The following is a 25,084-nucleotide window of genomic DNA, read 5'->3' on the forward strand; positions in this document are numbered from 1 at the left end:
TGTAGAACAAATGAAGGCTTTGGAGCAGCTGGGCCTTTCACTAGCTGTCCAACTCAGTGTACCTGGGTTAAATTGTTGTTGCTCCAGTGCACAAGTTAAATGAAATATTTTCATGTGGGCCCCACTACTTCCCAGTTGTGTTATATAGAGAAAATTATTTAATCCCTTGTATTAATTTCCATACCAAATTACTACAAACCAGGTGGCTTAAAAGAGCAGAAATTTATTCTCTTAGTTCTGGAGGCTAGAAGTTCAAAATCAAGGTGTTGGTGAGGCTATCCTCCTTCTGAAGGATCCAGGGAAGAAACTGCTTGGACTCTTCCCAGTTTTTGGAGGTTGCTGGCAGTGTTTGGCATTGTAGCTACATCACTCCAGATTCTGCCTCCCTTTTCACATGGCCACAGTCATGCTGGGTACATCCCTGTATCTTCACATCTCCCTCTCCAGTCATTGGATTTAGAACATCAGACCGTGGATGTAGGCCCACCCTAATCAAGTATGACCTCTTCTTAACATGATTATATACGCAAAGACCCTATTTCCAAATAAAGTCACATTTATAGGTAATAGGGGTAAGGGTGTCAGCATATCTTTTGGGGACAGAATTCAGTACACTATACCCCTGAACCTCAGTTTCCACTTCCATAAGATAAATATTACAATGCCAGCCTTGAAGCATTGTTACGAGCAATAATCTATAACACCTATAGACTCGATAAATGGGTGATAAATTCTCAAGGCAAATTTTAAAAACCAAGTGATACGTAGAAGAATGACATATCAGTACATATTGATAGAGTCAGGAAGGGGTGGAATGACTGAACGATCCTACTAACTCTACATTCTGATAAGTTTATCTGAATGAGGAAACTTCATTTTTTCTTCAAGAGACTCTAATATTTAATAGTCTAATAGCAAATGGAACACTAAGAAAACATAAGAACCAAAGAGACATTTGAATAAAAATTTTCAGCCCATTTTTTCTTAATGTTACGGTTTGGCACATTCCTGTTTTTCCATTCCTATTTCTGCCATCAGCAAGATGTGCTGACATTAGGTACATTGTTACATTGCTTAATTTATCATTGCCTGGATTTCCCCATTTATAAAACAAGAAATTCAGATCCTCTTTTGCCTTTTAGAAGGCAAGTGAGAGACAATCCACCTAAGAGTGGCTTAAATAAATAGGAATTTTATCTTTTTTATTGTGATGCTGTGATATAATAAGAAATATATATTTGGTCTTTGGCTCCATTTCCTGGCACAGAGCTCCTAACATCCGTGTAGTTTCCTGAATGATAGAGGTGATAGGAGCATCTTTTGTTATAATATTTGGTCTTAATGCCCTCCCCCAATCGTACCTGCTGACACAAAATCTTCTAAGATCCTTAGAATCTCTAGAGTGATAAGGGTCTTTCTGTATGCTAACAAGATGACTGGTGGCGTTGGTGCCCCTAGATAGCTTTGGGATGGGAGCAGGTTGACAGAAATATAAAACATTATTGAAATATTAGCCCCATCCCTGACCTCTAGAGAGGGGAGAGGGACTGGAGATTGAGTTAATCACCAGTGGTCAAAGATTTAATCAATCATGCTTACATAATGGAACCTCCATTAAAACCCTAAATGATGGGGTTCAGAGAATTTCCAGATCAGTGAACACATATTGGCCCTGGGAAGATGGTACACTCAGAGAGGGCATGGAAGCTCTGATCATTCCTTCCCCTAATACTTTACCTTATCCATCCCTTCCATTTGGCTGTTCTTGACGTTGTATCCTTTATAATACACCAGTAGTGGTAAGTCAAGTGTCTTCATGAGTTCTGTCAGCCATTCTAGCAGATTATTAACCCAAGGAAGGGATGTGGGAACTTGTGGTTTACAGCTGGTCGGTCAGGAGTATGGGAGGCCTGGGGTGACAATTGATGTCTGAAGTGGGAGTCGTCTTGTGGATCTGAGACATTAACTTGTGGGATCTGATGCTAACTCCAGGCAGATAGTCGCAGAATGAATTAAATTGTAGGACACCCAGCTGGTGTCAGGGAATTCGCTGGTGAGGGATAAAACCCTCACGCATTGGTGTCAGAAGTGTTCTGTGGGTAGAAACAGATCTTAGTACTTATGTAAAAACAAGATCAAAGAAAGACAGTCACTGCCTTTAAGTCAGATGCTCATTGATGCCCTTTGACACTGAGACCCTTCTGTATTTCTGCTCAACTAGCCCTTGCATTCTGTCTCTCATTATAAGACAGCTGTTAGAGCTCCAGTCCTAACATCCATGGTAAGGCAGAAAGAGGGGGGGAAGCAACAGTTATCAGTCATTTCTGCCTGCCTTTATGGGTACAACAGAGGCTTTCCCATACATTCCAACAAATTTCAGCTTAATATCATTGGTCAGAACTGGTCATGTGACCATCCCTAGTGGCAAGGGAGGTTTCAGAAGTCTGAAACACAATTGTCACATTGGCTAATAAAATTATCATCCATCTCCTGGCACTGGTCCATTGTGACCACAAAGTCAGGGTTCTCTTAAAAAGGAAAAGGTGAGTGGTGCCAGTAGATACGGAGATATAACAAACAGGATACATCACAGGTCCCTTCTGCCAAAGGACTGTGTACTTTTAAAGTTCCAAATGGTGAGACATTTCAAACATGCCCAGTTTCCTATGACAAACAGTGTTTTGAACCACAACTTGGAAATGTCTCAGATATCTGTGTCAGCCTGGAGAAATTAATGCAAGTCTAGATTCACTAGAATCCTTGGGACATTGGCCATATTATTAGATTCTAATCTCTGTTACCTTCAACATGTAGCAGAGTATCTGCCTTACAATATACTTCAATACATGTTTAATGAATGGATAGGTAAATTCTTAGAATCCCCGAAAAAACTGAGATAATTAGGAGGAGGCACCTCATACTTAAATAATGAATCGTGGTGCAAGGTTGGGCTCCAAGAGTCTTTCTGATTGACCAAGGAGTGATCCAAAAAGGCAGGACACATCCTTACTTCTTCCAGGTGAATAATATACAATTCCATAAAGGGGCATTTCTGTAAAAAGTTAAGGAAAACTTATTAGGAATGTGCTATGCAACTTATGAAGGTTATTAAAACTAGAGTTTTAATAACTCTAGAGTTATTTCTAGAGTTCACTGAGGCTATTTAAAAGCCTGCCACCCAAAGATTGGCAAGGTAATTATTGCATTTGGACACAAGCATATATTTGGAATTCCAACAAATTTCTGGAAGGACTCATTGAAATAAAGGTATCATGTCCTTACTGAGTTGTGTTTTTTACACTTAATTCTTCTTCATTTTTTAAAAATCAAAGTAACATATACTTTTAAACGTCAAATTGTACTTTAAGGCTTTTAACCAAGAGCAATAATCCTTTCTCTTTTCACCGGAATTGTACTTCCCAGAAGTGAAAATAATAAGCAACGTTAGTTGTTCCTTCTGGCATTTTTTTTTATACTTCCATATTTCTAAATAACATACTTAGATTTAAGCTACTGTTTTTTTTTAATCAAGATTTTATGTATTAATTTTCTATCATACTGTTATTCATTCATTGTCCTGGGCATTTACTAGGCCCTTCCAATCTAGAATCTTATATCCTTCAGTGGGAATCTTCCTATAGTATTTCTGTGAAATTGTGATTTGTAATAAGAAATACATACTTGGTCCTTGACCCTTTCCTGACACAGAACTCCTAAAACCTTTGGATTTTCCCAAGTGATAAGGGTGATAAAAGTGAAAGTGGAAAAAAGGCGGAAAGAGAGTCTTTTGTTATTCATAACAAGCCTATTTCAACCACACCTAAATTTACATTAATGAGGTAACTCTTGGAAAGCCCCTAATGGTGGAAGGGGGCTGGTTGCCAGAGAAACCAACCCTGGATGAGAGGGTTTGAATTTTCAGCCCCATCTCACCTCCAGGAAGGAGAGAGGAGCAGGAGAGTGACTTAATCACCAATTGCAATAATTTAATCAGTCATACCTACATACTGTTAATAAAGCCTCCGTAAAAACCCTAACCAAAGGGTTTGGAGAGCTTCCAGGTTGGTGAACACTTGGAGTGCTTGGAAGGTGGCACACCTTGGAGAGGGCATGGAAACTCTGCACCCCTTCCCCGACTTGCCCCATATCTTGTCCTATGCACCTCTTCCATCTGGCTATTCCTGAGTTGTAGCCTTTTATAATAAACCAGGGATTAGTAAGTAAACTGTTTTCCTGAGTTCCATGAGGCATTCTAGCAAAGTATCAAATTCAGGGAGGGCATCATGGGAACCCCAGTTTATAGCCAGTCAGTCAGAAGCACCTGGGACTTGGGATTGGTGTTTGAAGTGGGGTGGCAGTCTGTAGGACTGAGCCCTTAACTTGAGAGATCTGATGTTAATTACAGGTAGATAGTATCAGAATTGAATTAAATTGAATTGTAGAACATCCAGTGGGTGTGTGGAGAGTTGGAAGATTGGATGGTGTGGAAAATCCCCTTCTCCCGTTCCCATTTTGGTGGCCAGAAGTACTAAGAAATGTAGAGAAAAAAAAATAGACTTTTTCCTGTTCAACTTATTTGATAATTTCTTTCCATCTTTTCTCTCTTTATGGAACTTTTAATTGTTCGGTATTATACCTCCTGGTTGAGCCTCTAAATTTTTCCCCTCATTTTCCTGCAGGTTAATTTTCTTTCCTTCCTTGTTTTTTTTTTTTTTTTGCGGTATGCGGGCCTCTCACTGTTGTGGCCTCTCCCATTGCGGAGCACAGGCTCCGGACGCGCAGGCTCAGCGGCCATGGCTCACGGGCCCAGCCGCTCCACGGCATGTGGGATCTTCCCAGACCGGGGCACGAACCCATCTCCCCTGCATCGGCAGGCGGACTCTCAACCACTGCGCCACCAGGGAAGCCCTAATATTTGTTTTTAAGGTTTCTTTTAATGTTATATGACTTGTCTTTTTCTCTCAGTTTCCCTTTTATATTTGTTTGCTTTGGTCCCTATTGTATGTGCTAGTCTTTTCTCTAATGGCCAGGACCCTTGTCTCTGTTTGCAGTTACAGGTGAGACCTTAAGAGTTTGATTGAAAACCTTGTGGAGCTGGCTCACTGACTGGTGGGTTTCATATAATGATCAAGCCTGTCATGGCCCTTTCGTTTGGGAACTCTCAAAAACTGATTTTCCTACAAAGCTAAGAGCTAATCCATTTTGCCAGAGAACAGTTCAAGTTTTTTTTTTTCCTGTCATCTGGGTTTATTGTCTGGGAGATGGCTCTGGATGCAGCACTCTCCTAAATAACTTTCTGTGATGATGGAAGTATTCTGTGCTGCTCGATAAACCAGCTATTAGTGTTTGATATGTGGCTAGCAAAACTGTTTTATATCTTAATTAATTAATTGCATTTCATTAATTTAAATTTAAGTAGCCACGTGTGGCTAGTGACAACTATATTGAACAGCACAGGCCTTAACTTCTTCCATAGGCTTTACCATCTTCTAAAGAGACTTCCTTGGCGGTCCAGTGGTTAAGATTCTCTGCTTCCACTGCAGGGGGTACGGATTTGATCCCTAGTTGGGGGAACTAAGATCCTACATGCTTCTGGTGTGGCCAAGAAAAAAAAACACTTCTGAAGAATTTTAAACATAACTTTCGACCTGACCCTTCAACCTTGCCTTCAGAAGTAACTTGTACCTTTCATTCCTGAGCCTTTTCTGGCTCCCGTACTGAAAATCAGCTTGCCTTTTGTTGGCTTGCATTGATCATTCTCCTCAACGTCTAAGCACATGCAGCAGTTTAGATAAACCAGAAGCCTAGGTAAGATCACATTGATTCAGGTATCTTTCATCCTCCATTTGTTGACTTGTCTCATTTACTATTGTCTTTTTCCCAATTCTTTTTGTTATTATTTGTTCATATCTTTTCCTCCCACCATCCCCTTAGAGTAATAATAGTATTGTTTTTTTTTCAGAAACTATTTTTTTAAAATTTATTTTATTTATTTTATTTTTTTGGCTGTGTTGGGTCTTCATTGCTGTGCACAAGCTTTCTCTAGTTGTGGCGAGCGGGGGCTACTCTTCGCTGCAGTGCGTGGGCTTCTCATCCTGGTGGCTTCTTTTGTTGTGGAGCACGGACTCTAGGCATGTGGGTTTCAGTAGTTGTGGCTCGCGGGCTCCAGAGCACAGGCTCAGTAGTTGTGGCTCACGTGCTTAGCTGCTCCGGGGCAGGTGGGATCTTCTCGGACCAGGGCTCGAACCCATGTCCCCAGTGCTGGCAGGCGGCTTCTTAACCACTGCACCACCAGGGAAGCCCCTAGTATGATATTTGAAGAGAACCATGCGAAAACCAGACTGCAGTTTTTCAATTGCTTTTATCCTTTTATTTAAATAACTTACTCCTTGATTGAGCCTCATTATCAGTTGAATTCAGTGGTGGCTCCAGAATTTCTACGTATGTTGGGTGTAAGGGGGAAATCTTGAGGAAATCCTTGAAATCCCAAGGAAGCCTGGGAGTTTGTCTTAAAGTGAGTTTGCATAGCACACACAGGTTTCTAAATAAGATGTGTGTTCATTTGGGGTGACTGGAAAGCATTTGCTGATGGAAATTACGGTGGGGTTAAAGAATTCCCCAAACTACTCCCACTATTGCTATTTTAATATTTTCAAATTTCTGGATAGTATTCATTAGTGGGTTGTAAAGTCAATTAAGTGGATTATAAACACCATTTTTTGGAAATAAAAAATTACAAAATTGACTAGAAAGTGTTTAAATTCTAAAAAAATGAAACTTGTCTGTATATGTGTGTATATGTGTGTATATATATATATATATAAACTGTGTATATATATGTATATATATACTGAATCAAGATACAGAATGCATTTCTTTCTGTTAATCATGTCCAAAAAGGTTTGAAAGCCACTGGTTTAATTAACTTTACAGGATATAAAAATTCCTGTTTGTATCAAGAGTATTTTTGGACTGTATTTTTCTACTAATTAGACTTTAGGACATGGAATATTGCAAATGCGATTATGAATCACCCAAACCTTCATTGCTAAGAAAGATGAATACATAACATTCCTCAAATTTTCTTCTGTATTGAACCTTCCTTGGTATCACCAAATTCTTTTTCCCAACAGAAAATGAGAAAGGGTAAGGTAGGTGAACCTGACTAAAAATTTTGAGAGCAACTGTTTTAGACCAGTGATTTTTCATTTATTTATGAATAGGAAATAATTTACATGGTTAAAAATTTTAAAGGTAGAAAATAATATGTATAGAAAAATCTTCCTCCCCACTCTTACTCTCTTGCCACTAACGCACCTCTGGCCTGCCCTGAGTAGAAACTAGTGCTTTGAGGTTCTTGTGTGTACATTCCATCATATACCTTACTTTTAAAATACTAGTAAAGTATGTATATTCTTAATTTCTTTTTACACAATAGTAGCATAGCATACACACTGTTTTGCACTTTGCTGATGTTACTTAACTATATGTATTATATTTAAGATTATTTTATATCAGTACACAGTATTGACTCATTCTTTTATGACTACATAATATTACATTTTCAGGGTAAACCATAATTATTTCAACCAGTCACCTATTAGTAGAAATTTGAGTTGTGCTAAAAAATTTTTTAATAACAAACAATGGTTGAAATGAATAGTTTTTTTTGTTTTGTTTTTAAATGAAAAGTTTTTATACATATCATTCTGCACATGTCCACATGTATTTGTAGGATAAATTCCTAAATTTGGAATTACGGAGTCAAAAGGCATTTTTTATTTAGATAGATATTGCCATGTTATATTGCCCCCCATGGAGGTTATATCAAGTTTTAATTCTACAACTAATGTTTGAGAGTTTCTGTTTTTCTCCCCCTTTACCAAATCAATAGCATAACAATATTTATGATCTTTGCCAAACTGATGCGTGAAAAGATGATATTGTAGTTAAACTTAATTTGTATTTTTTATATCATGATTGGACTGAGTATTATATTACAGATTTAAGGCATTTGTGTTTCTTTTACATTGAACTGCTAATACCCTTTGCTAATCGTGGACAAATGTAATCTTTAATACATTTCTCTCGATAACTGATAGGTCAGATATTTTAAAAACCTAATAAAATGGGTAAATTCATAGCAAGACTGATCAAGAGAAAGAAGGCACAAATAATCCCTGTTAGGAATTTTTTTTTTTTTCCTGTTAGGAATTTTAAAAGAGCTATAAATATAGATTCTGTAGCAACTAAAAAGATAATAAGAGGATGTTGTGAATAAATATGTCAATAATGAAGTAAAAAAATTATAATAAATTGAATTTACTAAAATGACCACAGAAAGAATTGAAAATGTGCATAATCCTATAAGTGTTCAAGAAATTGAATCTGTAATTAAAACTTTTCTACAAAAGAAGTTCCAAGCTCAGAATGCTTCACTGTTGTAATTCTGCATCACATTTAAAGGACAAAGTCTTATACAAACTCTTCCAGAGACGTAGAAAAAAAAATGAAATACTTTATAGCCACCATAACCTCAATATCAATAATCTGCAAAGATGTGAGAAAGAAAAATGATAGGCCTACCTCTCTTATGAACATAGATGCAGAAATCCTAAAAAATGTACTATTTACAAGCCAAATCCTTCAATATGTAAAAAGCGTATACATTGTGACCGACTGAGTTTATTTCATTATTACAGTGTTGGTATAACATTAAAATATCAGTATAATTTGACATGTTAACAGAGTAAAGGAGAAAGATAATAATCTTACTTGAATAGAGGTATTAAAAGCATGTAATAGAATCCAACATCCATTCATGATAAAAACTTTTTATAAACTTGGAACACAAGGGGGGATTCTTAATCTGATAAAGATTGTCAGTGAAAAACCTACAGTAAACGTGATTCTTTTTGGTTAAGTGTTGAAAACTTTCCCTTTGAGACCAGAAACAAGACAAGGATACTCAATATCCAGACTTATATTCCTTTTACTAGAGCTGCCTTTTACTGGAGGTCATATCCAGAGGCATGAGAAAAGAAAAAGAAATAAATAGAGCAAAAATTGGAATGTAAGAAATAAAACTGTCATTGTTTGTGAGTGATATGTGTATAGAAAAACTCCCAAAGAATTCCTAGATAAATTATTAGAATTGATAAGTAAATGTGGTGGATACAAGCTTGATAAACAAAAATGAAATGTATTTCCATAATCAACTATAAACAGAAACTAAAATTTAAAAATATCATTTATACTATCATCAAAAATATATCACTAAATCTAACTAAATGTGTATGAAATCCCTATGCAGAAAACTTTAAATCATAATTAATGGAAATTTAGAAAGATCTAAATAGAGGTATTGACCATGTTTTCTGGTTAGAAGTTTTAATATTTAAAGGCGCCAATTCTTTCTATATTGATCTATACAGTCAATACAATGCCAATAGCATATGTTGAGGGAATTCACAAGCTGATTCTAAAATCTGCATGGATATACAAAGGACCAATGAGACAAAACAATTTTGAAGAAGAAAAAGGAGAATTTACTTTACCTTATGTCAAGACATAAATGTAAACTAAGTTATACAATATGGTATTGTTCTAAGGACAATCAAATAGAAAAATAGATAAAATAGCACACCTAGCCGAGAGTCAGGTCTCTGTACCTGTGAAATCTCAATTTATGACAGAGTTGGCACTCTGCTACCCTGGTACAAGGATTATCCTTTGAATATGTAAGCTGAGGCACTTAGCTATTCACATGGGAAAATCATGAAATTTTACTTCTACTTCTCACTATAATCATTCCAGGTTGACTATGTACCTAAATGTGATAAACAAAACAACACAATTACTGGAAGATAATGTAGGAGTAAATCTTCCTGGATTTACGGTAGGGAAATATTCTTTAAACACGTTAAAACAAGCACTAATCATAAAGGAGATGGGTCAATTTGACTACAAATTAAGAAGTTCTATGCGTCAGACAGTTAAGAGATTAAAAAGACAAGCTATTCACTGAGAGAAGATATTTATAACACATAAAACTAACAGAGGGCTTGTATAGAAAATATTTTTTAAATTTCTACAAAAAAAAGAGAGCAGACTACCTGATACAAAAACGGCCAAGAAACTTAAACAGGCATGTCACCAAACAGGATATCCAAATCGTTAATGAACATTTGAAAATATACTCAATCTTATTAATAATCAAGGAATAGAATCTTAAAACTGCAATATGATACTACTACATAACTTCCAGAATGTCTAAAATTAAAAATACACACAATACCAAGTGCGGTGAGGATGTGGAAAATTGGAACTCTCATACCCTTCTGGTGGGAGTGTAAGTTAATACACATACTTTGGAAAACATCATTTACTAAAGGTAAATATGCACACGCCTTACGATCTAACAATTTCCCTCTTAAGTATATATTGATATTAACATTGTCATGCATGTGTGTACCAGCACATGTACACAAATGCTCATGTCTGAATTATTCATAACAGCCTCATATTAAAAACAACATAAAACTCCAAACAATAGAATGTATAAGTATATTGGTATATTCATACACTGGAAAATTATATGGTCATAAAAATTCCTGCACTACTGCTATATACAACAACAGAGGCGAATCTTCCAAAGATAAATTTGAATAAAAGAGGTCAGATATAATAACAGAAGCTCAATCTACACAAATCACCTAAACTACTTAGGAGATACACACTTAAAATTATAAGAAAAATAAGGATGTGATTACCATCAAAGTTGGGATCATTGTTATCTTTAGTGGGGAGAAAGGGGATTTTAATATAAGGGGTACATAGTGGTTCTAGGGCTACTTAATTCTGTTGTCCTGGGTGATGGTTACATAATGTTTACTTCATAATAACATAATATAATAATTCATTAAGTCACACATTTACGGTTTGTGTACATTTTCTGTATTTTATTGAAGTATAGTTGATTTACATTGTGTTAGTTTCAGGTATACAGCTCAGTAATTCAGTTATACATATATGTATATATACACATATATATATATATATTTTTTCTTTTTCAGATTCCTTTCCCTTATAGGTTATTACAAAATATTGAGTATAGTTCCCTGTACTATACAGTAGGTCTTTGTTGGTTATCCTATTTTATAAATAGTAGTATGTATATGTTAATCCCAAACTCCTAATTTATCCCTCCTTCCTCACTTTCCCCTTTGGTAACCATAAGTTTGTTTTCTATGTCTGTGGGTCTATTTCTGTTTTGTAAATAAGTTCATTTGTATCTTTTTTTTTTTTTGGCTCCACATATAAGTGATATAATATGATATTTGTCTTTCTCTGTCTGGCTTACTTCACTTAATATGATAATCTCTAGGTCCATCTATGTTGCTGCAAATGGCATTATCTCATTCTTTTTTTTAATGGCTGAGTAATCTTCCATTTGTGTGTGTGTGTGTGTGTGTGTGTGTGTATACATTTGTGTGTGTGTGTGTGTATGTATACATATATACATACATATACACCACATCTGTATATATGTATACATATATACATACATATACACCACATCTTTATCCATTCATCTGTTGATGGACATTTAGGTTGTCCTAAATGCTGGTTTGTATACTTTATGGGTATGCGATATATTTAATAATGAAAAGATGTATAAAAGAGAAATACATTTTATATCCTCTTTTATATATTCCACAATAATTAAGTTCATATATTGCAACTGAAATAAAAATTTCATGAATTAATACTTACCCTTACCATGTGTGATATATTCTGATATATCTCTTTTCTCCTGTTCTCTCTTTTCTCGTGTTCTCTTTTATTCCAACTCGTTCCATTAAAAAATGTTGGCCATAAACCACTAAACTGATTTAATGATTTACAGTTTGAGAAACATTCATCTAGATCTAAAAAAACTCTTGGGATTTCTCTATAGTGACTGCGAATTCCAAGTTGGGATCAGAAATGACTCATCCCTCTACAGCAGCATTTTAAAAAATTGTATTGAGGTATAATTGATTTATAAAGTTGTGTTAACTTCTGCTGCACAGAAAAGTGATTCAGTTTATATATATATATATATATATTCTTTTTCATAGTCTTTTCCATTATGGTTTATCACAGGATATTGAGTATAATTCCCTGTGCTATACAGTAGAACCTTGTTGTTTATCCAGCCTATATGTATATGTAATAGTTTGCATCTGCTAATCCCAAAGTCCCAATCCTTTCCTCCCCCACTTCCCACCCTTCTGGCAACCACAAATCTCTTCTCTATGTCTGTGAGTCTGTTTTTCTTCATAGACATGTTCATTTATCTTGTGTTTTAGAATTCCACATACAAGTGATATCATATAGTATTTGTATTTCTCTTTCTGTCTTACTTCACTTAGTATGATAATCTCTAGGTCCATCTATGTTGCTGCAAATGGCATTATTTCATTCTTTTTTATGGCTGAATAATATTCCATTGTATATATATACCACATCTTCTTTATCCATTCCTCTACTGATGGACATTTAGGTTGTTTCCATGTCTTGGCTATTGTAAATAGTGCTTCCAGCAGCAGTTTAGTTTGGAGAATTAATTCTTTGTTGTGGAGGGTTATCCTGTACATTGTAGGACATTTACCACCATTGCTGGCCTTTACCTACTAGATGCCAATAGCACCCACTCAATTCCTCCAATTGTGACCACCTAGAAGGCAAAATCACCCCAGGTGAGAACCACTGATCTAGAGGGTCTTTAACTTTCTAAACTTGGCCATGTCTTCATGAAGAGTTCTTAAGTTAGCATTTCTCAAACATGAGTGTCTATTACAATCACTTGGATATTCTGTTTGAGAAGTAGGCTGGGAATCTGCCTTTTTAACCAGGACTCCAGGTGATTCTGATGCAGGTGTTTCTAAAAGTAAGAAACATTGCCCTAGGATGACAGCAGTCTTGAATCATAGTGCCCTTGGAATTATCAGAATGCTCCTGATATATTAGTTTTCAAGGGACAGGTCAATGCATTAGAAAATGGTAAGTATCTACTGGGTGAGAAATTATGTAAAACATCTAAGAGCTCTTTATGGAGCAAATCTAGTACACACACTCGTGAAATCACAGCAGAATCTTTTCTTTGTGTCATTGCTCTGTGACATGTTTGGAGCTGACAAGGGAGGTGCTGGGGAACTGTAGAAACTGAGTCTGACCTTTCTGTGTCCACGATTTTCCTGAAGCTCACACTGGAGAAGGAACCTGAATCCCCAGTAAAGACATTGCCTGGCGCTGCCAATTACTTCGTGCCTGATAGAGAAGCTGAAGTGCCTCCCCATACTTCAGATTTGTTTTTTCATCCCGGTTAATTGTTCTTCCTAAATTGAATGATCTATTTTTGGAGCTAAAAGAGATGCAGTGTAGAGAGAAAGGAACTGACAAAGCCCAAGGCAGAGATGGGAGGTAGTCAGAGGCAAGGCAGGAAAGAGGGAGGGATACTATCTGCCTCCATCTTCCTTAAAACAAACACAGAGAGGAAGGGTGTTCTCTCTTGTTGGGAGCGGAGATGTGAGACATCAGGGGAAGGAGATTTTGCTTAAAAAATGAGGAACACATGAAATTTTAAAAAAATGTAAAACTGTGGAAACGGCTGTGTGACCTGGAGGCCTAAGTCTTAAAAGCCATTGGGTTTTACCTTAAAACTCTATAGTGGCTGAGCACGTTCATGTCATCGAATCAGAAAATGAGAAAACCCGCTCCTTGACTCTTATTTCTTGATATAAATCTATTTGAAAAAGCACCATGGCCTTAGTCCTGAAAATGTGGGACTGTCTCATGGATGTGATTCCAAGTCTATGTAGCAGGTCTTCTGATGCATCTAGTCCGCACCTACGTCCAGTGAGGCACAGATGCATACAGATGTGTGCGTTTCTAATGAACTTGGAACTGTAAGTAACGTCCACCTTAGCCAAGTCCATGAACGATCAACAAAAACACATTTGAAAAAAGCGTCAGCAAATATTGCACCTAACAACCAGTGTGGATATCGGTTTTTTCCATTTGGCTGCTTCTGTAAACAGTGCTTTTGTTAACTCCAGTAATTCTTGTGATCCTCCTTCCGACTGAACATCGTGCTCGAAGCTTTGGAGCATGCCTCTACTAGCCATCTCTAACGCTTCTCTTCTCCAGGCATTTCAACGGCAGTTACATTTTGAAAATACTCTCTTGTATGCGTTTAAATGTTCAGCAAAACTGCAAAACAGAACACACATCATTTTCTTCAAAACACGTAAACATTGTGTCCTGCGAAAGAGTCTATTCTAAAGACAGCTCAACTTTAAAATACACGAGAAAAGCAGAGACCTTTCAAACTCCTGTAAGATTGTGCCATTCTTTTCACCGTTCAATGGAGATTTTAACAATACATGCAGTTCACTCCTGAAATGATTCAACTAAGCAAAGGGAGAGGCTGCAAATCACTGGATACACTTGCCTTTCACTGCCATGAGGTGTCAGGAGAGGAGTTCCTGCAAGGCTGCCCTTGGCATCCCTTTTTCCCATTCCCCTGCCATTTTAGTCTTAGCCTCCAGTGGATGGAATACCCATCTTTTTCTGTGTGTCTGAGCATTTGATTTCCATCCACTTTAGAAGGAGACTCTAATATCAGGATGGTGGTGAATGGAGCATGGGGAAAGAGAAAGTTTCTGGGAATGATAGAATTCAACCCATCAGGCTATGCAGATGCCTTTATGCCAGGTTTCAACACAGAAGTGGTAGGACTGAAAGACCATTGCTTTCCTTCTCACATATGTAAACATACAGGCTGACCAAGCAAACCTCTGTTTGATCCTAGAGAGTTTCTACCAAACCCATACTCTAATAAAGAGATAAGGTCCTATAGTATAGTGACCGAAAATGTAGGCTTTGCAGCTAACATGCCTGCATTCAAATTTTAGCTCCACCTGGGTTTGTGCAACCTTGAGAAAACTTGAGTGACCTTGAGCTAATGACTGAACCTCTTTATGTACGTTAACTCATCTGTAACATTGAAATAGTAGTAGTACATGTCACTAGGATATTGTGAGGATGAAATGTGTGGTTGGATATAAAAATACTTAGAATGGTTCCTGTCTAATAATTATGAAAAATAGAAATTGTTATAATTGTTGATATTAGTATTATTTATTTTATACATCCAAAATCACTGACAATATTATAGTAGATTGAAATCTAACAAATTCTGCAGAGAAATATCAATAGTCAGGGAGGGGTGTTGCCCCTATGACAGGTATTGAGACAGCTTAAACCTTTGGGTCACTTTGTCAAATCCTTCCAGAATCTCTCTGAATTTTATATTTGCAGAATGATCTGAGGAGAGTGGTTATAAAAGGTATGCATCTGGTTTTAAAATATTTTTCCTAGAGTTGCCCTTTGACATTCCATTTTGAGTTTGTTCTTTCTGAAGAGTCTTGTAAGAAAGAGTCAGGAACATTTCCTGTTATTTAGATGTGGTTCAGTGGTGTTGGATCATTATTCACTTCTATTACTGTGTTTTTGGCCCAGGACTTCAATGGTATTTCTGGTGGTTGTCAAATTTACCATTAATTGAATAATCCACTTCGTTCTGTTCTTCTGGGTCCACAGGTGGTTGAAGTAGTTATATTTCTGCAGTTTTCATACTGTTTTGTTTTTCTTTTTAGATGTAGGAAACATTTACACTGAAACTGTCTTTGTGGCCTATCTTCCCCTCAACATCTGGCCGAGGGAACCTGATGGATTATTCTCTATGAGTGAGCATAACAGTAAAAAGATGGTCTTCATCCACTGAAAACTTATTTATTCATTGAGTATTTATTGAGCACCTACTATGTGTATAAGTTACTGTACTTGCTATTGAGAATTCAATGTTGAACAAGACAGACCCAGTATCTGCTTTCGTGGGTACATTCTGCTGTGAAAGGCAGAGGTTAAACAAATAATTCTATGTTTATTTGTTTGATTACAATTGTGAAAAGTATAGGGGAGATATGGGTTGTTCTGTGAACATGTCGTTAGGATGTGAGACCTAATCTGAGGGGTCAAAGAAGGTTCCTAGAGGAAGTATTATTGAGGTGAGATTTGAAGGATGAATAAGAGTTTCTTAGATGAAGGAGAAAAGATAAAATACCATTATAGGCAGAAGGAATAGCATGTGCATGGGCTCTGAGTACAGCAAGAACACAGAACATTTAATGAAGTGTGGAGAGAAGGGGAGATGGGTGTGAGACAGGAGAGAGGAAGGCAAAGCCAAACCAGGTAAGGACTCAAGGCCATGATAAAGAACTTCATCTTTATTCAAAAACAATGGGAAATCATGAAAGAGAGGGACATGATCAGAATTGTGTTTTTAAAAAAGCTACCACATGGAGGAGAGAGTTTGGATATAGGAAAAATGTTTAGTAGACTATTAGTCTGAGGGAATTTAGAAAAGTGTTGATGGCAAAGTGGGCATGGATAGATATGGATAGAATAGAAAAATATTTAGGTGGTGTAACTGAAAAGATATGGGTGGTAAAAATAAGGAAGAGGGAGATCATAAGCCTAACTATGAACTGGACTTCTGGTGGCGGTATTCACAAAAATAGGGTTCACTACAAGAGAACCAAGTTGGGTAAAGTGGGAACAGTATGCCTTCAATTCTGAAATATTAAGTTTATGAAACTTTAGCAGTGGTGTTTTGTAAAAGATGAACAACTAACTATCCAAAAAGAAGAAAAGAAATGAATTTGTAGCATTTGCCAATTTCCATAGTGTAAATACTCTCATCATGGTGGATTTCAGCCATCCAATACCGTGGCACTGACCATAGTGCTGTGAAGAGATGCTTCCAATGGGAGAAATGTCGAGAGGTGTTTGGATATATAAGTCCTGGGCTTAAAGGAGTGGTCTGGGCTGGAGTCTGGAATCATCAGTGTATAAAAGAAAACTATACGGATGAGATTGCCACGAAAGCATACTTAGTGAAAAGAGGAAATGACTGAGTACCAAGACTTGAGAAACCCAAATCTCAGAGTTTGTTAGGAGAAGGCAGGAAGGAAGAGTAATTCCCAGAGGATGCATCCTCCCATGAGCCATGCAAAAGTGTTTTGAGAAAGATGATTTGGTGAATAGAGTTAAATGGTACTGAGAGGTCAAATAAGGGGAGGGCTGAACATTTTCCATTAGATGTAGTGACAGAAGTCATTAGTGACCCTTTTGAGACCACTTTCCATTGGGTGATGAGGACAGAAGTCAGACCAGAATGGTTTGAAAACACATTTGAAAGTTGGAGACAATGAATGTAGAAGACCGTTATGAGATATTTGGCTCTGAAAGGGTAATAGGAGATAGTCTGTAGCTATCAGCTTGAGGGCTTTTGGTAGGAAGTTGGTTCAGGGTGTTCTGATTTTGCTTTTGTGTTTTAAATAAGATAGAAATTTGAGCATGTAAATGCTGATGTCAAGAATTCAGCAGAGAGAGGGAGGTTGCCAATATGTGAAATGGCTAATTTTGTGCAAAATTTCCTCTTTTATTAGCTTGGGCACTTTAGACTATGCTCTTCTCATCTCTATGCCTTTCCTTGTGTTACTTGTCTTTCTCTTAAAATATCTTTGTTTCTACAACTTTCACTTAGCTTAAGCAGAGAAATTCATGTCTTGTCTTCTCTCTGAGGTTTTTTTCTGATTATTCCATCATATCCTAACCTCTCCCCTTCTCAACCCTGAGTTGTAAGCAGCAAGCAGTCTGCTTGTTCAGTAGATCAGAGGAACAGGAGAGGATATGAATGGTCTGGGGCCATCATCATGTTCTTTCCTTTGAAATTTCTTACCAGTCCTGTGGAAAGTGTGGACCTAGGTGGCCATGTTTTAACTTTTAAAACTGCCCATCATTGGTCGCAGCTGAGGACTGGAGCGAACAGTTAAACCAAGTTGAATCCATCAGATCTCTAGTGAGGGAAGTTGAAGCGAGACATGAAAAGTGTGTTTGTTCATGGTGATCCCCAAAATTGCAGGAACGTAAGAGTGGGGGTGTTTGGATGGCTCTTTATGGACAGAGGGTCTGATGACCAAATAACAGTAGAGAAAGTGTAAAGCAGGTTCACAACATAGATAAGAGATTGAACCATAGGAAGAGAGAGAGAAAGCAAGAGAAAGCAAGAGAGCCTTTGTGTCATATCCCAGGGCCAGCCATTTTTGTGGCTTGGCTCCTTTTCCTTGCCTTGAGTAATGGGGCACCTCTTAATGAAAGGACATTCCCTCTACTTAAGATTTCTTCAAATTGTTGGTTTTTCTTGAAAAGAAACAATCCTTGACAGGTGACATCAATGATTAAGACTAGATGGATCATTCTGAGCTGATGGGTCTCACGAGGTGTAGCTAGAAAGAAAATGCAAGATAAGGCAAAGTCGACCCTAAAGGTTGGAGAAAAATTGGAATCAATGGTTAGGCCAAAAATTGAGATCTAAGAATTTAGCAAACATGGAACGTGGCAGAGATGCAAATTCTAGACAAATAAGCCATCTTGAGCTGAAAGTTTTCTTGTGCCAGGACAAGATTCTTTGCTTACCTTGTCTTCAGGTCTGTTTGGGGGTCTCTGATAAGGAAAATTAAACCAAAACCTAAACCAAAACTATGCAGGTGTCCATTACCCTACCCTCTGCATCTTCTCCCATCGTTATGACTATCTTTCCTCCGAGTCTCCTTTCTCCTCTAGCTGCACAGTGCAACCCCATTTCGAGAATATGCTGTCAGCTCCTTTCCTTCTCCTTCTCTTCTCTCCTTACATTCATTACTTTTGCAGGCTCATGTGTTTCCATGGCTTCATCATTGGCCTTTATCTGCATCTACAGTCTTGATTCCACCCAAACGTAGTACAGACTTTATAGCAACCTGTTGGATATCTACTTGGGATGTCTCACTGTTTCTTCAGTAAGACACAAATTGGGCTGGGATGCACACTCTGGAGTCAGACTGTCTGGGTTTGTACACAGACCCTGCCCCTTATTAACTCTATGATTTTGAAGTTATTTAACCTCTGTCTCAGTTTTCTCATCTGTGTATGGGGGTGCTAACAGTACCTGTGTCATAGAGTAGTTACAGAGAGAAGCTTATGGATGTAGAGTTGGTCCACTGCTTGGTTTATTGTAAGCATATGCTAAATGAAATATTGTCATTTATTTTTGTCATTGTTATTATCATTGTCATTATTGTCATTGTTATTGTTTTTTTATTGTCATTGTTATTGTCATTGTTATTATCATTGTTGTCATTGTTATTATCTTCATCTTTATTTTTGTTATTAAATGTGTTCTCCCTTAGGCTGATTATTTCTCTGGATAACTTTCCTAACCTTTGATAAGTTATATGAACTTTGGAAGTCAGCAGTTTGGGATTTTAGTCTAACTCTGTCACTAGTGGCTGTGTGACCTTGAGTGGATTACCTAAACTCCCTGGAACTTAAATTTCATCTTTGTAGTAGTAGATTGTACTAGATGAACTCTGAGGGCTTTCTTAGGTCCAAAACAGTATAAGATAGGATCTCCTTTCTCAAATTTTAAAATTCTTGGTCATCATCTTTGATATCTTCCTTTCTCTCACCTTCTAAATTCAGTTAGATACCAATTCTTGTCAACTTTACCTCCACAACCTCTCTCTTACCTGACGTCTCTTTATCCCACTCTACCACCTTACTGCTTGTTGGACTATTACAGTGGCCCCCACCGGATCTGGGACCATTAAAGTGGCTCCCTACCCAGTCTTCCAGCTTCCTTGTTATTTCTTCCTTTAGTGTATATTATATATCACCAGTTAAACTCTCCAAAATTTGCAATTAATTTTTATTCTCATGCTTTTTCCAAATACTACTTTTTTTTTTGGTTTTGTTTTTGCGGTACGCGGGCCTCTCACTGTTGTGGCCTCTCCCGTTGCGGAGCACAGGCTCCGGATGCGCAGGCTCAGCGGCCATGGCTCACGGGTCCAGCTGCTCCGCGGCATGTGGGATCCTCCCGGACCGGGGCACGAACCCGTGTCCCCTGCATCGGCAGGCGGACTCTCAACCAGTGCACCACCAGGGAAGCCCCAAATACTACTTTTAAGACTAATTCAAATAATAGTCTGTTCTTTTTTAAAAAATTTATTTTATTGAAGTATAGTTGATTTACAGTGTTGCGTTATAGTCTGTGTTTTTTTTTTTTTTTTTTTTTAGCTTCGCCACGTGGCATCTTAGTTCCCTGACCAGGGATTGAACCTAGGCGCACAGCAGTGGAAATGCCGAGTCTTAATCACTGGACCACCAGGTAATTCCCTATAGTCTTTTTTTAATATCAGCCTTTGATCATCTTCTCTTGTGAAATTTATGATTCATGCTAATAAACACCATCATCGCATCATTCTTCTTAAATGCTAAGCTTATAAAAAATTCTGGTTCCTTTATCAGGGTGGTTGATGTATATGGAAATTAAACTGCTTGTAGGTCAGTTTTTTTATTTTTAGAAAGACCATTTTCTGTACATGAAAATTTGAATAGACGGGGCAGTCAATTCCTTTGTGAAGGTAGCTAGCTAAAATTTGTCATTTTGGGATCTGGTATTTTTTTCATCATTAGACACAGTCATTGTTTTCTTATTGCTTTATTCACCTGGTGACTTTTAGATACATTTTATAGGCTTATCTGTTGTACTTTTAGTGAATCTATAATCAATAGATTATAGATTCTAGTGAATCTATAATCAATAAATCAAAGAATAACTACCAATATGTCATCTTCGAATAATCTGCTGATTCTATGTTATAATGTCACTTAAATATCTGAGTTGTAGTTCTGGAGCCCACTTACTTGTTTCCTCTTTGACCAAGAGATTGGTCTCTTACAAGTAATTTAAGTGGAGTCAAAATCCAATTAACTTGGCGATTCCATGAACCATAATATCATTTTAGAAGATGATTCTAGTTAAGAGTATTAGAAAACCCACGTCATTGCTTGCTCTTCAGTAGTAGAGAGAAAGGGCTAAAAAATGAGGAGAGAGGGAAGAAAGTAGTTCCGAGCATCTGTTCTTCCAGTTATCAGACAAAATATTGGATAAGACAGCTGGAGACTGATATAATCTTTAAGATGTCATATGATTTCTGTATATCTGTTTCTGCCTCTAAAGGGTGAGAACAGTAATAGATAACATGGCCATATGCCTTTGGTGAGCTTTGATGAGACCTCATTCTGCAAAGTGAGAAAAATGTTGACTTTTATCATGCTATTGTCTAATATTATGATATATTTCGGGATAAAATACATTAAAAATTTTTATTTATTTATTTATTTTTGGCTGTGTTGGGTCTTCGTTTCTGTGTGAGGGCTTTCTCTAGTTGCGGCAAGCGGGGGCCACTCTTCATTGCGGTGCGCGGGCCTCTCACTATCGCGGCCTCTCTTGTTGCGGAGCACAGGCTCCAGACGTGCAGGCTCAGTAGCTGTGGCTCGCGGGCTCTAGAGCGCAGGCTCAGTAGTTGTGGCACGTGGTGCTTAGTTGCTCCGCGGCATGTAGGATCTTCCCAGACCAGGGCTGGAACCCATGTCCCCTGCATTGGCAGGCAGATTCTCAAACACGGCACCACCAGGGAAGCCCTAAAATACATTTTTCTATCCTTCTTTTTACTTGCATAATTGCATTGGCAATATCTTGGACAAGTAAGCCATTTAGAAATGCATACTGAAATGTTTGAGTCCAGGTCCTTATTTATATTTGTGTGTGTGTGAATGCAGGTATATGTGTGATGCCATTCACATATACATTCATATATAAATATCTATATCTATGTCTATGTCTATATCTGTGGTCTATGTCTGTCTATATCTATATATGCAATGCTCACTGGCAGAACTTTTTTTTTTTAATCTGCCAGAATACCAATCCAGGAATAAAATAATTTCTAATTGTATGCGATCCTTGGTCTTGAATCATTTGGTTTTTTGTCTTTTTGTTTGTTTTAACTAGATTGCTTTTAGAGGGCTATTTTACTTTTTCAGCACCTAAATTTTATTTCCTTTCTCCTGTGAAAAGTCAAAGCTTAATCAACCTCTCTCGTTTTCTTACCAGTTTGAAAATGGTAGAATTTTGGCATGATGTGGTGATATTTAGATATTTTAAAAGAAAATATTCTAGGTGAAAATAACCAGTTAAGTTAAATATAAGAACAAGTATTTAATTTTGTAGTAAATGATGCAGTGAGAGGGAGCTAATATCTGAGAATAAGATAGAGGTATTTCTCAATGTGAGAGATGCATTCTTGCAAATTCCTCTGCAAAACACATGTGAGTCACATAAACCTTATTTTCTTCAATGCTCATAAAACCAGAGGTCTTTTGGATAAACAGATTCTCTCTAAATGTATAGTAATGTTAAATCTGTGTCATAATTGGATAATGAGTTCTTTTGAGTTAATACATTTTGATAGCTGGATATTATGCACTTGGGTGCTGAAACCTTAAGAAGCCATTTTGTCAGAAGTCTTTTTGCAAAGTTCATGAAGAAGCCTGGCTTTAATTAAGCAGAATTTACAGAACAGAGTTGAGCCTCTGTGATGTCAGGGAAATCACATTTAATGCCCCTTTCATTATTGAAATGTGAGAAGTTTCACATTCACCTTATCAATTTCACCTTAGAAAATCTTTGTTGAAAGCAGGTGAGGAAAGAGCAGGGAGGAGAATAAGGCAACAGACAGAATTGCTAAGGAGAGTCAGTACTATCATCTTGCTCCACTACATTAGTTTTTGGAGATAAGTAATTATTTACTTTCTGAGCAACCATTGTAAAAAAAAAAATATGTGTGACAGAATGCCAAATATTATAGCATACAAGACAGGGAGGGTTGGTAGCACCAAGGATAAGATGGTGGGTACAAACAGGATGGCCACTTGGGACTCCAATATGTTACACATCAGGAGGTTGCTTCCTAGGATGAATATGTGGCATATGGAATAATTTCTTTGTGAAATTATACAGAATGAACTTCTATGTAACAGGAACCGTAAATGCTCACTTCATAAAAATGACATGATGATAGTTGCAGTGTGTCTTTTTTGACGTCTACACTGCATAAGTAAGAGGTTAAGATTAAGTCCTTTTTATGTGTAGATGCCAAGCTCCTTACTTTTCTTATCTCATTTAATTCTTAAGACTATCCCATAAAATAGGTATGATTTCTTATTTTCTCTGCCAGTCCCTGCCCTGGCCCTGCTCCTTCTCTCTCCTAGGTTAATGCTACCTGACTTTCCATTTGCAGCCCCAGATTCCTTGGTTAATCCTGTTCTTATGCAGAGGAATTTTAAGGTGCCTGAGTCCTGTAGCTTGATTTCTTTCATGCCCCTTGGTCCAGTTTGCCAGGCTCTGAATTCACATGTGGTTTATATGGCGATAAGCTCTACCGCTAATACTTGAGAATGACTCCTTCCCACTAAGTCTAGATCTCACTTCCTTTGAGCATTGCTTGACTCTGTTACAATAAAACAGATCCAGCAAGGTATGAACAGGGACTTCTGCACATCTCAGTATGAACATATTTTTATGTTATATATATAATATATATTAATATATCTTATTATATGACATATAAACTTATACAAACCCATAAAATTTAAAATACAGTATATAAAATTGAATAATGAGTTTGCCTTTTAATATATCTTTAGAAATGTTTATAATAGATACACGAAAGTATAAATACACGTACAAATTATAATCTATATACTATTATAAATTATATATAATTTGTATATATATTAATAGGAATTTCTAAAGGTACATTAAAAGGCAAACTCATTATTTTTCCTAGGTTCTCTTCACTCTCCTCCCCACAATTACATATAAAGGTTGTTTCTCCTTTTCAGATTCTTTAATCTCTAATGGTGTCACCATCTACCTAGTCATCCAGGCTAGCACACTAGCATTTTCTTTGACCACCTTCTCTTCCCCATGGCTCCAATACATCACTAGAATCTATAAATTTTACCTCTGAAATGTCTCCTATCAGGACTATTGAAAATACAGGTCTTATTATGCTATTCCCTTGATTAAAAATCTTCCTTATTGGGTGTAGAGTAGAATAAGGTAAGATATATTTTCCCAATCCACCCATAGCAGTTTTTCCTCATGGTCCATGGCTACATACCATGTACCTTGTGCTTTGACTCCAGGTCTTAATCAGTAATCATGCCTTGTCCTTTTGAGCCTCTGTGCCTCCGGGCAGACTGTTCCCCTTGTCAAGAGTGTGCTGGTGAAATACTACACATCTTTCTAGACTGAAATGTCATTCCTCCATGAAACTTCCCTGGGTCCTACTTTTTCTCTCTAAGAGAAAATGAATTTCTGCCTCCTCTTTTTCCCAGCAGGTTTGTTCCCACCACTGTTATTGTATTCATGATGCTTCACAATAATTAGTTATTTATGTGTCTTGCCCATGGAGTGGGAGCTTCTTGAAGTCAGGGACTATGTTTTATTGACCTTTGCATTACCTTATTCAGGGCCTGGGAGTTTCTTTTTCATCCAGGAAGAGATGACTAAACCAATTCAAAGGAGTGGTTTTACCCTGCTGTAAAAGGGCAGAAGTGGTGAGGATGACACTGAGTTTCTTAAACTCACTCCTAATGCAAAAATCATTGAGATTATTGCAAAGCACAGACTCGATGCACTTTTCATTCACACTGAACAAAGAGACACTTTAGGTCGGAGATAGTCTTATTGTTCTTCTGAGAAGATTAAATTTATTTTTTTACTTTATTAAACGATGGAACCCAGGGTTCATTTCATCAAGCAGTTTTCCTCCTGCAACGGAAATCAAGTGTAATTCCCCTTTTAAGATCAAATGAACAAGTTGAGAGAAACTTACATGACATAAAACACAGGGCATGGTGTGTGGCAGTGAGTGGGTGTTGGACAATGACGTTTATAGGGAGGAAAGGAGAGACACAACAGCAAAAAGTGAAAATATTAGCTGCTGCTACCAAAGGAAGATCAGAATCTAAGATAAAACAATTCTGTAACGGAATGTTATTCAATAGGAAACATGGGATTTAT

Source organism: Lagenorhynchus albirostris, chromosome 2 (genome assembly GCF_949774975.1).
Source record: "Lagenorhynchus albirostris chromosome 2, mLagAlb1.1, whole genome shotgun sequence".
Taxonomy (NCBI): Eukaryota; Metazoa; Chordata; class Mammalia; order Artiodactyla; family Delphinidae; genus Lagenorhynchus; species Lagenorhynchus albirostris.